Here is a 15,137-nt window from a genome sequence, read left to right on the forward strand (position 1 = left end):
CGCTATTCCTCTGAGAAGCCATTGAACGAACCTTCAGGATCAGGATCTGGAACGGTCCAAGCTGCGAGCACAGTGAGTTACAAGTTGCCTTCATAAGCTACCTGCTAATGATTGAAGATAATGAGGTGCCATCCTTTATACAGTCCCCTGCAGTGGACAGCAAGAACCGACAATGTAAGTTCAATGACTGCAGCAATTTTCAAGGCAGACATCATGTGCTGACGACCCTCTATATAGGATGGCAAACTTTCTATCGCGAGTCGCTCAATGTCTTGTAAGTCACGCTGGTGCTTTGCCCCTGCCCATTCCCAACGCCCGGTACTGCACTTTCAATCTCAAAACGAACGCTTTCCGTTCGTAGCTCTCCGTTCCTTAGAAAATATCGCTTATGATTCTTTTTCGTCATAGGGCGAGCTTCAATTTTACACTCGACCTGACCGAGCTATGTTCCCCCCTCGTCCTCGAAACTAAACCAGCTGCAACAACCTGATGGGCCAAGCTACTGAATCTCACTACGCTTGCGTCTTTGTTGTTTCTGAAGACGTGGTTGACACGGCCACTTCGCCTGGCGCAGTAAGCAAGCCCAATTCAGGAAGGCCTGATGCCCTCTGATTAGCCATATGGTAAAATTCCAAAGTGTCTTCATTCGTCTCTCCGGCATTACCCTATCCAGGCAAAGGTTGACAGTCAATGGATTAGTAACTCGCAATATTCTGACGGCTATGAACCCCCTGCCCCACATCCGATCCGAAGGCTTGTCGGTGGCCATGAGCCGGCCTCACTGTTGACCGAGCGAGCCATCAGAGCATCCGCGACAACGAAGAGGAGCCGAGAATCGACAGCCACAGAAAAAGACAACTATTTCCCCGAGGAGCATCAATCAGCAAATTGAAACGAGCTATTGGCAATAGTCTTAAGGCCAGATATTCAACCCCTGATTGCAGCTGAGCAAGCGATAAGACAGGCCGTGGCTTAGATCTACCCTAGACCCCTCGCTGCGAGAGCAGTCATTGTCAGATCGGGGCGAAGTTTGTCGCAAACAAAATAACATGAAACTCTCGTCCAGTAGTAATTTGCCCTGACACAGTTGAAGATCTGCCCAGAGTCGTGCATTGGCAGGTATAGCTACATCCATTCCCCCTAGTACAGAGTGTTCCCGGACCCTCGTGCACGTGGGATCGAGCCGACGTCCGCTAGCTCATCTCCGGCTTGCCTATACTGATACCAGACTATATTTACGGCAAGTTTCTACCACTCCTCAGCCACCAGACACCATGCTGACCTCGGATGGCAGTGAAACACAACCCTGGTTCGGCCTTTCCCACGAGTCCGGCCGGGGTGCTGTTCGCAGCTGGTAGCAGGGGATCTCATCTGGGGCATGAGCACGGTGAGTGGCGAACGACCACCTTGCGCACAGCTGCTGATAATAGGTGCTAGATCGAATGCTCCCTCCTCGATGTCATCACCGAACGCCACGAACTCATCAGCAGAAGTAGCCTCGCAAAGTACGACCAGTCGGTTGCCGCGACGATTACAACTGCTCAATTATTACTCGAAAGATGCCAGGTCAGTTTGTGATAACTCGTGGATAGAATTAATTGTTGTCTTCGAAAGTAGCCGTCATGTTTCTGTCAGTGCGGCATGTCACATTTGCCCGACGCGAGATGCTGCGACGCGTCAGTGCACGGCCTCGTCGCCTGTGGCAGACGTCTGAATACCCCCGGATGCTGCCATGGGTCGGCATGCTCAAGTGGCTATAGAAAGTGGGTTCATTATAATCACGAAGTGGCCAAGAGGTAAAATCAACCGTAGAAGACACGAAATCACCCGGAAAAATCAAGCGGGTTTTGACCCGTCTTTCTGATGAAAGGTCATCTGAATGTATCCTGCAGGAATCGAACCTGGGCCGTTATTAGAAAGTAAATGCAGCAAGTTCTATTAGACCAGATTGGGAGAGGTGCTGGCGCGCGAATTTTGCTTAACCATAACCACCATTTTCTAAATAATCATACCCGCCGTTCTTCCGGGCACGCACCCAGCCAGATCAGCGTTTTGAGCGCCACAAGTGTGTTTCATTTGATCAAGCCGACACAAAATGATATTTAAAATATGTTTAGAAGAATTAGGCTTTCTATCGCTGCTACTCTGCTGGTTCGTTGCCGGTTTGACCGCCGGTAATGTATATAATAGCACTGGTCTGGGGATATATATATTGCAGGTATCGAATCAGCATACAGCGACACTACCTCAGATATTGTACAGAAAATCGCCAAAGAGCACGCGACGAAGCTCGAGCCGAGAGAATGTCACACAGAAGACCGACCGGAGTATGTACTACCATATCAAATCTAATATGTAGAAATCATCATTTCGCATTGTTTATTAACTTTTGCATTCGTGAGGGAATAAGATCCCCACTATGACGCATGAGTGTTACCGTTGGCCGCCACTTCACCGCTCGGCAGTGACGCCGCGCCGCAAATCAATATGTTGACCACTGGTTCCCATCGATCATGATCATCACCATTTCTCAACTGTCACTCACCTCCGGCCCCCATCGCCAGCCCTCGCAATCAGTGTGTCCCCAACCTCAACACGCCTTCATCAGCACGCCAATACTACCTACTCACTGTCGAAAGCCCGCAATTCACCACGTCGAGACCAATTCTGCCCCCTTGGTAGCCAGCAAAGACACGCATTCACACAAATGGCGACTACTTTGGATTGCACGCGTCGCCCAGATCGGCCATCAGGCTATCATTCACTGAGATCCCCACTGGCCCGATGACTCAGTGCCCTACTTCGCACTACGTTGTAGAAATGCCCATTGTCGAAAGCCAGGGCGTGATTCAAGGCTCCATACAACTTTAGGCGAACCAGGAACATGGCTATTGAACTCTACAAACAGGCTGAATGGCAGGACACAAAGTAAACTGGATGATTCTTGATTCTATTGATTCTTTGGAGCAGGTCTTGGCTTCTTCGAGGGCTCCCCCAATACTAGTCTCTGACACCACGAAGAGGTGCCTGCAATCGCCAGAGGATTAGGACGAGGACCGCGGCGCCACGGGTCGCCTAATGAGCGCAAATTTGATAACGCAGGGCTCAGGGCTGCATGGAAGCTCAAGATTATTCAATCACAGGGCTCAGGGCTGTGAGGGAGAACTTGGTGTCGCAGCGGTCTCCTGCGGAGGTTCTTGGTGACGCAGGCGTCCCTGCGGAGCACAGGTTTACAACGCAGGGCTCATTGCTGCGAGGGAGCACATTTTTACAGTCACAGGGCTCATGGGCTGTGAGGGAGAACTTTTTGACGCAGCGGTCTCCTGCGGGTCTCCCTTGGTTTCGCAGCGTCCCCTGCGGAGACTCTTGATCTCGCAGATGTCCCTGCGGAGACTCTTGATCTCGCAGATGTCCCTGCGGAGACTCTTGATCTCGCAGATGTCCCTGCGGAGGCTCTTGATCTCGCAGATGTCCCTGCGGAGGCTCTTGATGTCGCAGATGTCCCTGCGGAGGCTCTTGATCTCGCAGATGTCCCTGCGGAGGCTCTTGATCTCGCAGATGTCCCTGCGGAGGCTCTTGATGTCGCAGATGTCCCTGCGGAGGCTCTTGATATCGCAGATGTCCCTGCGGAGCACATTTTTACAACGACAGGGCTCATTGGCTGCGAGGGAGCACGTTTTTACAGTCACAGGGCTCATCGTCTGTGAGGGAGCACACTCTTACAATCGCAGGGCTCATTACTGCGAGGGAGAACTTGTTGACGCAGCGGTCTCCTGCGGAGAACTTGGTGACGCAGCACTCTCCTGCGAGGCACACTTGTTGACGCGGAGCCCGTCCCGCGAGGCACACTTGATCACGCAGAGCCCGTCCTGCGAAGAGTACTTGGTAACGCAGATCTTACCTGCAAAAGACACCCCAGGCTGCGTGGCCCGGAGTGTGAGGAGGAAAGTCCTGCTTTTCTTTTCGACGGGAAAAGAGCGTCTTTTATGCTATTCTGAGTAGGGGTTTCGGCAGCGACCACTTGCGTACATTTTGCCGAGTCCAGAAATTTTGACTTCAAATTTGCACCGGGCGACCCTAATTTCGTGGGTGTTGAGGGGTTTATCAACGTTGAAATAAGAAATTTCAAGAGTTCGGGTTGGAGAGCGGGTGGAGTGGCCGGATCCACCTGGAGCCGTGGTTGGCATGATGCGATGCGTGACAAATCATTTGCCTCATCAACGTTGTTGACAATGGTGAAACGGCCTTTAGCGCCGTTTTGTATGAGGTGTAGACCGAAGTGGCATGCCATGGGCTACTCGCCGTGGCAGCTTAATTTCTTGTGGCTCCAGAAGTCTGCCAATATTCGCTCGCACCGTAGCCAATCAATTCGCAAATCATTGGTCTCAACATTGCTCAACGATGTGAAACGGTTTTCACGCAGCCAATATGTAAAGTCGTTTCATGGAAGACTCGCCTTGGCAACTCGCTTGCCCATGAGCAGAATTTTTCGCCTGCAAAGTTTTTGTTCTCGCCCGTGAGAGAAAAATGCTTTCCTTCAGCCTAGCCGACATATTTTCCTCCGCAAGTCACAGTCACTGCAACGCGTCATGCCGCCCAAATCTTTGTTTCACTTGCCAGCACAGGATGACCAGGGTACTTCGTGTACCCACACCCACAAGCCGGCCGAGGTACCATCGATGAAGAGATGTCGACGCCGAGTCCGTCGTCGGAACATAAAACAAAATCAGGGACTGCACCCAGGGAATGAAAGCCAGGGTAAGCCAAAATAAAAGACCAGAGCGCTTTCGCTACATATGTACTAAGCTGATCTGTTCTTTTCTTAACATCTGGCGTACCTGTATCTACAGTATGTATACGTATTCATTCTTCCACTGCGATTAGAATCGCGTGTGCATTGACATCTGCCAGACCGTTGCATCTCTCAAGAGGCTGGTAATTCTGACATCGAGGGAGCCCAGCAACGCCATCAAAATACTTGTTCAAAAAGCGTTGTATATGTTTCGGAAACTTTGGAACGATCAAAATTTCTATGCACCGAATAAGATTACTTGAAAAGAGGTATGACCTTTTGACTTCCCACGTAGAGTTCACTGCATATTCTCCAGCATTTGCTTCATCTTCTCCACATCCCTTTTTAGGGTTCCAATCCGTCGACCTAGAATTCTCACATCACCAGCAAGGGTTTCCGGACAACCCATGTTAGATTTTCTATCCAAAATTTCGAGTCAACCATTAGCGTCTTTCTACTCTCACGATATATGAGCTGAGGCTGGCCATGAGTACTTCCTTTGTTGCTTTGCTCACATGACTGTAGAGACTCTGGTTAGATCTTATATGGGACACTAAACACAAAATTTTCATAGTATTCTGAGACGTAGTGACTTGCCTATTAGTCGAAGAATGAAAATCATCAGACTGACAGGGCAAAGAGCCGTCGACAGATCCATTTTCCGGAACCCCTTCGAATCGAACCTTGCGGTGGCGCTTTGCGTCAGGACGACGCTCCTTAGTTCTCTCCATGTCGCTGTCTCGAACGCGAAAGGTGTTTTGCAGCCTTTTTCCAGAGGGAATCTCTCCATTTCCTCCCTTCTCTGCTCGGCCCTCGTTGTGATTCGTGTTCACACGAGCGACATGTGCGTGCACTTTGTTCATCCAGTAACTAGATACGTGATTGGCTTGGTCACTCATAATAGAATAGCAGTGGGAGACACTTAAGGAAGCAGAAGAACGATCTTGGCAAGCAACAGCAGAGTGTTATCAGAGATGCAGAAATGAGAAACATTGAATATATCTAAGATCATGCCATTTAAAGGGAGCTCAGATTTTATGTGTCAGCATTATCTGCCGTGTGTATTCTTGGCCTCAGGATCCATGGAACAAAGCCCAATGGACTATGGCTAGGGAAGGAATTCCGTTTTCATTCTAAGGTACATGTAACGTAACAACCCTGGGAATAGTCTAGGCTCTCAAAGAAGTCAACACATGTCCAGAAAAACAGAACACTATCTCTAAAACAGCCCAGAGGTTAACCCAGGGATTCAAACACAAGGCCAAAGATTTTTTGTTGCTTGTTAAGAAACATTTTCTTCTACGTATGAAGAACTTCATCAGGGTTGGTATCCCAACACGGTTGCTATCTGGGTCAAAATGGCATTCTGTTACTAAATGGACCTGGGGGAATTCTTCAGTCTTCGAATGGTAATGCCTCGTTGAATTCTGACAAGGTTACTCATTTTCAACCCCTACCTTATAGGTATTCTGGCTTGAATGAATGAAAAAATCTCGAGGTATCACGCCTTTCTTAGGGTTTTAGGGCTTCACTCAGAATTGACACGCTTTCGAGGGGCTATTCCTAGCTTCTTAAAAAGCCTCATGTGAATATTGAAGTACTAAATCACCTGGTCCGGATTCAAATCCCCCATAGGCATGGAAGAGAAACAATGAGCTAGGATAGTACTCTATTGTGTATTTGAACAACAATACATATCTACCAGAAAACTTTGCAGGAGTTTCATAAACTCGCATACCAAGTAGATTCTGCAGGAACACACCAATAAATGCTGTGCCTCAAGTAACTGGCACATCAAAGCTGCTCTGATAGGCATCTTTGCGTACATGTAATTCTGTCACTTCGAAATTCAGCCGCAATCCCCCCCCGATTCTTACCCTCGGTGAAGACGTAGCCCATTGGTTCCACAGACACGGTGTACATAGTCCCAAAGCCAAGACCTGGACTGAAATTCTTGCGGCTGAGGATCATGCGGAGCCGGTGTGGTATAAACTGAATGACAGAACAAATTAGCATGAGTAGCCGACGAAGAAATGCCTGCTTACCGGAATGTGACTTTTCCATGGCGAAACTGTTCTCCGAAGTGGTGGACTCTGGTGAAGAAATTCTCTGAAGCCAGTGGTCGATCTTTTGATCCTTGGTGTCTGTGAACGCTGGGAATCTCTTCCTGGTACCCCCAAGTCGTCGAATACGTTTCTGACGTTTTGGAACTGAGCGCTGCCTAAACACCTTGGCACGATTGAGACGGCGTTTTCGAAGAATGTGATATGTTTTCCCCCGGAGTGATTCGACTGTTCGGTTAGTCTCATATTGCTCATTATAAGCGGCAGCACGAGCTTCCCAAGACAGAGCTCGGTTTGCATCTAGCCAAGGGAGAAGATTATCCTCCTCCCATTCTGACCAGCGGAACGAGCTGTGTTGAGACATCCTAGGGCCAAAAAAGCGGTGGTGAATAAGAAGCTGACTTGTGAGAATTCTGCAGGAATTTAGAAAGTACAGAAAGTGGGCGTGGTGAGCTTTGAACTTTTAGCTGAAATGATTGTCACAAAGCGACAGATTCTAGAGGCAACCCTACCCAAAATACTTGACTGATTCCTGGGAATTACTGGTTATGCCTGGAAATTGCCGGTGATGTGATAATCCAATGTAACCATTGAGAAACATGGTCAGACTGAGGTGATCCGTGGTTCTGTTCTACTACCGTGAATCCTCATTTATTTACGGCATTTTTGATGTTATCCAACGATGCTCAACTAAAAGGCATGATTTGTTTCCCGAAAAGCTCGCCGAAAAAGCGAATGCAACATGTTGAGAGCTTGAAAAAATGTCTTTGGATCACACAAAGCCATTCTTCGCTCATAACGCCACTTGGCGTCACGACTAAGCATTGAGATTCACCTTTCATGCTATGGCGATTAGCTCCTTTCTTGGTCAGCGTCTGCCAATTTCCCTATAGTATCTGTTCATCAATACGAGTGAATTGTAGACTGGTCCAGCCTACGTGACTCCATTGTCGCAGATGTGTTAATTCCAATACAATAACTGGAAACTGGTTGCCAGTGAGAGGCTAAAATGGTGGAGGCTAATTTGATCAGATCTCCGGATATGGAGACCAGTGGGGCAGGATCTCTCCGCCACCTCAGATCGTCCGTCCGCTCCGGGCTCGGTCGTGTATTTAGCATGCCCCTAACTTTTTAGTTTCCTTCCTCTATTTAAAACTCCGACCAAACGAAAAAGATAAGAATAAGTTGGAATATCCAAACTCCAAATATGCCTTCTCGTCGATGACTGTCACTTGTCGATGGACCGCACACCTTCCGAAGCAGACTAAAACGTGCATTATCTCTGTCATCTTCCGAATCGAGCAACGAAGCCAGGAGCCAAAGACCAAAAATGAATCATTCCACCGGGCATGCGTTGTATTCCGAAATAATGGAGCTATCGGACGCAGAAAAGTTGGAATTGAGGCCGACAATCGGGAGAGTTACCATTGGCGACCGTGGGAGATGAAATCTGAGAATGAGATGAGTCGCCCCAAGACTGCATCAGAGGGCGAGCCCGAAGAGTCCACACAACATAGCATTATTGCACTGAAATGTGTATCCGAGTGAGTACGGAGACTGAAAATAGTTATTCTTTTACTAATATGTTGATCAAGTCTGGATAGCCGAATGAAGTCAGTAGTACATTATACGATAAAGAGGGTGGAAACAATGCTGATTTTTACTCTACAGATCTTTAGCAGATTCTGTTAACCGACAGGTTGCTTGGAATGAGACGATCCGGCATGATCTGGAAGATGCCCTGAGCCGGCTGGCCACCATGGAGACTCGAATGAAAGATACGATGGTCCAGAAAAAGTCTGCAGTGTCGAGAACAGATCAGCCAATAGTAAGATAATACCTTTTGAGCAACCATCAAGTCCCAAGTCTTCAGAATGTGTATAATGGTTGTGGCGCTTTGATTTCGGGATACTCATCTTCTGTGGCCGACCATGCCATCGAAGAGGAAGACGTCATTTTCGGCTGGATACTAGGGGGAAGACTTCTTTTACTCCCGATGTCTATTAGACGAATTTAAATGGAGCGTGATTGTTCTCTCTATTCCCAAATTACTGCTTGCCAGAGTCTAGATATGTTTTCGCAATCGATAAAGTGTAATTGCTCCGATCTCGGGCGTGATGTCATTTCCTATCCTTTCGATCATTATCCGTCCCCAGTAGCATCGTGATTGGCTATGGAGCATTGGTTGAATTAAAATTTTTCTAGGTCTCGCAGTGGAATGTTCTAGAATCGAAAACACGCACAAGCCCATACAATTGTATCCTTGACAATGCGACCTGTTCCAGAACACTATTTACTTTCGGGGTGGAACGCGAGATTCAAAGAGAAGAAAATGTTGGTTCCACGATTAGATCGTTCCCATAACACTGAAGTGGATCCTCAAATTGCGGTCTAACTACTACTTTCCCGCGGTTCAAGTGAATGCTTCATAATGTTTTGCAAAAAGAACTTAAGGCGGGAAAGCAGCGACGACGGTTACCCGGGAAACGAAAGGGTACGCCCGAACGGTATGAAGTTTGGAGCCATGGAACTGAGGTAGGACAGAAGTACCACTCAGAGTGCCCTCCAATCGGGGCTATTCGGCCGTGGACAACAGGCGCAGTTTGAATTTATTGACAGAATGAAACCTAATTTTATTGTTCAAACTATGGTAGAGATGAGGTCGGAGCAAATGAATGCATCATTTGAAAGGACATGGGAGACTTCGTTGTATAGATACGATATCCTACCCCGGGAGATCGTCGGTCTCATCGAGCATAAGCAAATGGCCCATATTCATTGGTCGAGGTTAGGGCTTGTGGGTCAAACAGCGGCGGGTTGCTTGATCCGGAAAACCCGGGAAGCGCGCTAGGGTCGGTGGGTTCCGAAGGACCACCGGTGGTGGCCCAATTGCCATGGAACACCTCGGTGCTAGGCAAGAAGGATGCCAGTCGTTTGTTCTGAAGACTATCGATCAAATTCGCGAAACGAGACGCAGCGGAGATCAGTTCTCCGTGTGTCTGGTGTAAGACTGGCTGTATATCGTCCCATGCCACCTGGTCCTGCAACGTGGTGTTTGTAGACTCCAGCTGCTGCCGCAGCTGTGAAGTCTCCTTCTTAAGCCGACCAACTTCGGCGACTGCAGCGTCCTTTTCGGCAATGAATTTGTGTACGCTGGAAATCTCTCGAGCTTTTTCAGCGTTGAGCTCTTGAATGAGCTGAGCAGTAGCAGTTCTGTCATCCTCTCTCTCGGCGAGAATTCTTTCAACCTGCTCCTCATAATCGTCTAGAACTTTAAAACACTCCCGATGGGAAGACTTCCGACGTCGCTTCACAGAATGTTTCAAGGAATGTGTCTAAAATTGTGTTAGTCTAAGGCCAATCATGGAAGCAAAACAGCATATGATGATAGGGATTGCCATGGTATATGGCAGGAGCGGGGACTGAAATGACAGAGTTTAGCTTACGTCGGACATATTGCTTGTCGCTGGGCTTAACGAGCCAGAGTCAGTGTCAGATCCTGAGACTTTCGACTGGATCGAGCGATTCGACGAATTTCCGGATCTGCAGCCGCGCGATTTCGGCCGACTCGCATGCTGCTCAGTGCGACTTCGGGAAAGTCTGGGGACATTTGCCATTGCGAGTATATCTTTGTTCGTTGGAAATTTATTGAGAATAGAAAGGAGGAAGAACTCAATAATTGTAGTTCTGTGGGATGCCAGGTTATAAAGGTCTGGGTGGGGCCTAGAAAAGCAGGTGCGAAATAGCGCGAAACGCAGAATCTTGCCCCTCGAGATGATTTTGATGGCACTCAAATCAGTATCATGAGTATTCAATACACACCAGGATCTGCGGGCTGTACATAAGTGGAGACGTAGGAAAGGGAAATGATTGCCTTAGCTGTGGGGTATCTACATGATCGCCAGACCCCCACATCTTAGATCTGTGATTGACTACCCAATTTCCACTCAATTATCTGTCTTTATTCTTCTCAAAGAAACGCATTCAAAGATTGAGAATTTACCTCTAACATCCAACTCGCAACCTTTGCCAATGAAGAGTCTGTTTCGAGACGGTCGTTAAATTAAATCAGGAAGATTCAAAACAGCGTGACCGAATATCTCTAATTACCATGGAAGCGTCGCCGACATATTGACCGGCCGAAGAAGTTGAAGTGAGGGCACAAAGAGGGCTGATTTCCTCAGCAACCGTACAAGGGTTCTCCGCCCATGGGGATCTAGTCCACAGAGGCCCAGAGCCCTACAATGGCTTTGCCACTGAGCACAGTGGAACGACAGGGGCGGTCACCCATTGAATTTTGAAACACCGCGGTGTGAATTCTAGGATTAGCTTGTTTGACACAACCAATAAGCTCTTGTTGGTACTTTAAGCTGGATGGAGCACGATCCATAATGGCCTTGGTACGATCCATTCACAGAGGCTGATGCGCAGGGTAACATCCAGATCAATACAACGTGAAATATTGGTAAGGTGTGGAAATGGAACCTGAAGTCTAGATGATCAGTCTTGACAGTGGGTAGATCTGTCTGACAAGATTCAAGGAATACCCAGTTCTCGGTGAAAGTGAATATACGCCGATCGATATTCCAGGGTAGGCTATGCTGTAGGCATGCTTCGTAGAATTTTGCCGTATATTCAGTAGACCTTTAACTAGCCGCCCTAGTTGAGTCTATTCTACTGCCAGTGCCTAACTGGAGGGCTGATTCAGTGACTGGATGGAAATCGACACGCAACTGAGTCAACGCCTTAGACCACTGTTTGGCTCTCTTTACGTAATAAGGTAAATATAGTATCGTCAGACCTATGGGCTATATTTGCAAAAGTACCTCGTCACTCGCTGTTTTCAGGTATAGCTTTGAGGAGCCTGACGAAAGCCAAGATTTGATATCCGGGCTCTGCCTTCGGCTGGAACCATGGTTCCCGGACCCTTGCTCATCCTAGGCTTTATTCTGCAGTATTTTGACAGCGTAGATTGTAGCACAGGGGGTTTTTGAAAGAGTGCAAAGGAATTGATTTTTCTCAGAAAAGTATGATGGATGCTGGGGCTTAAGAAATACTGTCTTCATATCCAAAAACATTCGCTAATAGAAATCAGCTCTCAAAGACTAATAGAAAAAGCCCCTCGCTTGTGGATGATCAATAGACATATGAAATGGGTATATCACACCTACGGAAATTATTTTAGGCCATAGATGTCAGATAACAATAGAAGATCTGCGCTTGCTCTCATTCTGTCTCCGCAATGTTTACTTTAGCCAATTGACTTAATATGAAACATGCTTCAGGTGGGTATCGGAAACTTTCTTTCTTGGCTCCTGGATACCTATCATAGGGCAGAAATCGCGAATTTACAGTATTTGCTCACTCACATATTATAAAAATGTCGGCCGACCCATTGTCTCCCAGGAAACCAACCCATTGTTCGGGACTAGGCGAGTCCATATCGTTCTAGAGCTGTCTTGATGCTGGAACTTCCGACACTATGATATCACGATATAACTATCCGCTCCTATCTTGGCGTTTGGCATATCTTTTTATTTAGAGCCGGCGTCCTGCCACACCTCATCATGAACATCTTCTTCCCATAGAGTTACAATCCCTATTACACCAAACCCTATTACACCATGGACACAACCGTTGCTAGCCTACCCCCTGCAGTGGGAGATCTGCTCATGAAGAACATTGGCATCATACAGATAGTGTCGATGTATTCCATTAGTGCTTACAGTGCACTGGAAACCGGCTTTTTCACTTTCTTTTTCTTCAAAAAATATTGTGGTTTGTTATTTTGGAGTATGCAAGCCGCTTCCTGGGGAATCATTGTACATGCCCTTCCAGCCATGACCCGATTCATTTCTCAATCATCCAATCTGCCGACATCAATTCCATTCATACTTGGATGGTATGCCATGGTGACCGGCCAAGCTGTTGTGTTGTATTCACGGGTACATCTGCTCGCCCCCGCCGAATGCAAACCACGATGGATGTTGTGGATGATTGTCGTGAACGCTTTCATTCTCCATATCCCAATGACAGTGTTGTTCTTCGGCCTCAACAGCGGAGTGGCGGGGCTTGCTCGTCCTGCTGCAATATTTGATCGAATCCAGTTGATTGGTTTCTGCATTCAAGATCTCGTCATCTGCAGTATCTACATCTATCACACAGTTTTGTTGTTGAAAGACAGTCGTAACTTGCACAGAACTGGGAGCCGCAAAGTGCTCGTCAATTTACTCTGTGTCAACATCTTGGTTGTGCTCATGAATATTTTGCTCCTCGTCACGGAATTCAAACTCCACTACATCCAAGTCAGTTTCAAGACGGTGGCTTACAGTATCAAGCTGAAACTGGAGTTCTCTGTGTTGAATGAAGTCCGCTCCTTTTTTTCCAATTCGATCTACCTTGGCGCTTCAGAGATTGACAAGAAGCCTCACCAAGATGATACAAGTTCATCCACTGTGAGATTGAACCGTTCAAATGCCGGGTCGGGTGAGGTTCGACAAATGTCTCGAAGATCGAGCGGGGCTCAGGCACAGCTAGAGTATGAAGGGTCTCTGCATGAAACACGGAGTGATGACCACCAGTCAGTGAATGTCATTTCACCCCGGCCAAGTCTCTCAGAGGACAACTCAGAACAAACGCTCCGCGACCGGTCGGGATCTTCGAGCGTGCCCGAGCTATCGTGGTCGCAAATTTCGGCAAAGTATGATGTATGAGTTTTTCGAGCCGCCAGTCCAAATCTGCGGTCAAATCAAAATTGAGAGTAAGGGGAAAGGGTCGGAATAAAGAGAGCTTCAGTTGTTAAAGGAGATAGATTTAGTAGCATTCTCAAATTCCAGCGGCTACAGCCGCCAACCTAGATTTTCAGTCAAGAAAGCGACGCAAGCGTCTCATATTCAGGCCTTTATGAGCGTGGTATGATAGTAACGGCTCACCTATTACGGCGGTGTAGATCGTGGCATCAGATAGAGCCCGTTCGTGCTCCCTTGTAGGGAGGCAGTGTCTGCATCTTGTGTGGTAGTGGTTTCGACGTATATGTAGATGAAAAATGAGAGGGGCAGAAGGTGAGAAGTGACGAGCTTACTCACAGAGGCAAGGTATGGAAACTTGGAAAGAGCCGCCATCAGAAATAACACATCCGGAAATCTACGGCCAACCCAGGCCAAGCAAGAATTGACTCATATATATTAAGATCATTATAATTCAAGATTTCCGAGGTTAGATGCAATTATGATATGAAGCAGAGAAGAAGCGCAATATGAGAAAATCTTTACCTCATGTTTCAGCTGTTTGGCACCCCATTAGCTTAATGATACTACCCAAGGAGTATAAGTACGTTTTGAAATCCTTGGGGTTTACTTGACTCATTACGCATCCATTATTTCCATTATTCCACCACAATGGCTCCTTACACTCGCCAGTCTCGCCGCACTGGAGGCAGAATCAAGTCAGACACAGCTCTTTCAAGACGTGCTCATTTGATGTCTCCGCGGACATTTAATTCAAAGGAGAAATCACCTTTTACTGCCAGCAAAAGTGATGGGAGCGTCGTCGGCTTCAAATTCGTCGAGCAGCCGAAGACAATTCTACGGATCAGGCTCCGGAGGAGTGTGCATGAACCAAGCGTGTCGCTAGCGACCAGCTCAGTCAACCCCAACAGCTCAAGCTGCCCGGGTAAAAAGACTAAGAGAAAAAGAGGCTCCGTAGAGAGCCGCACCGATCGGCTCATTTGGTTGCAACGACTTCGCCCTACCCCCCACCGAAAAGCTGAACTGTTGAAGTCTCAGAATTAGTGCCAGAAGTAGAGGGTGGCATCAGAGGACAGGCTTGTTTATTGGAGTTGTTTTGTGAGATGCTATATCAATTGTGGGTCAGAATGAGAAAAAAAAATAAAGCCACTGAAGTGTGATCATACAATACAGGAGAAGCTTTGCGCACGGCTCGATGGTTCCTTCGTCAGTGCAGAACCTGCTAGATGATAGAGCCCACAGGCAGAAATTTCTACCACTAAAATCTTGGCTGTTGTATCTAGCACTTGGGTTTCCTTGAATTTTCTTACCACATAATCGCAATGTAAAAGTACGTATCAGAAATTGTCTATCATAGACGATTCTCAGTAGACTGCATATTGAAACCTTTTGCGGGAAGGCATAATAAGAATGGCGACTTGATCTTGTCTCTTGCTCAAACAGCTGAATTGAGGTATACTTCCAATATGTACACACAAGTGGAGACCAAGTTGAGAGGTAATGATAATGAGCTTTCAAAGAACCATTTCGCGAGCT

Source organism: Penicillium cosmopolitanum (assembly GCF_028827165.1).
Source record: "Penicillium cosmopolitanum strain IBT 29677 chromosome Unknown utg000001l:1.0-706529.0:1.0-706990.0, whole genome shotgun sequence".
Lineage (NCBI taxonomy): Eukaryota > Fungi > Ascomycota > Eurotiomycetes > Eurotiales > Aspergillaceae > Penicillium > Penicillium cosmopolitanum.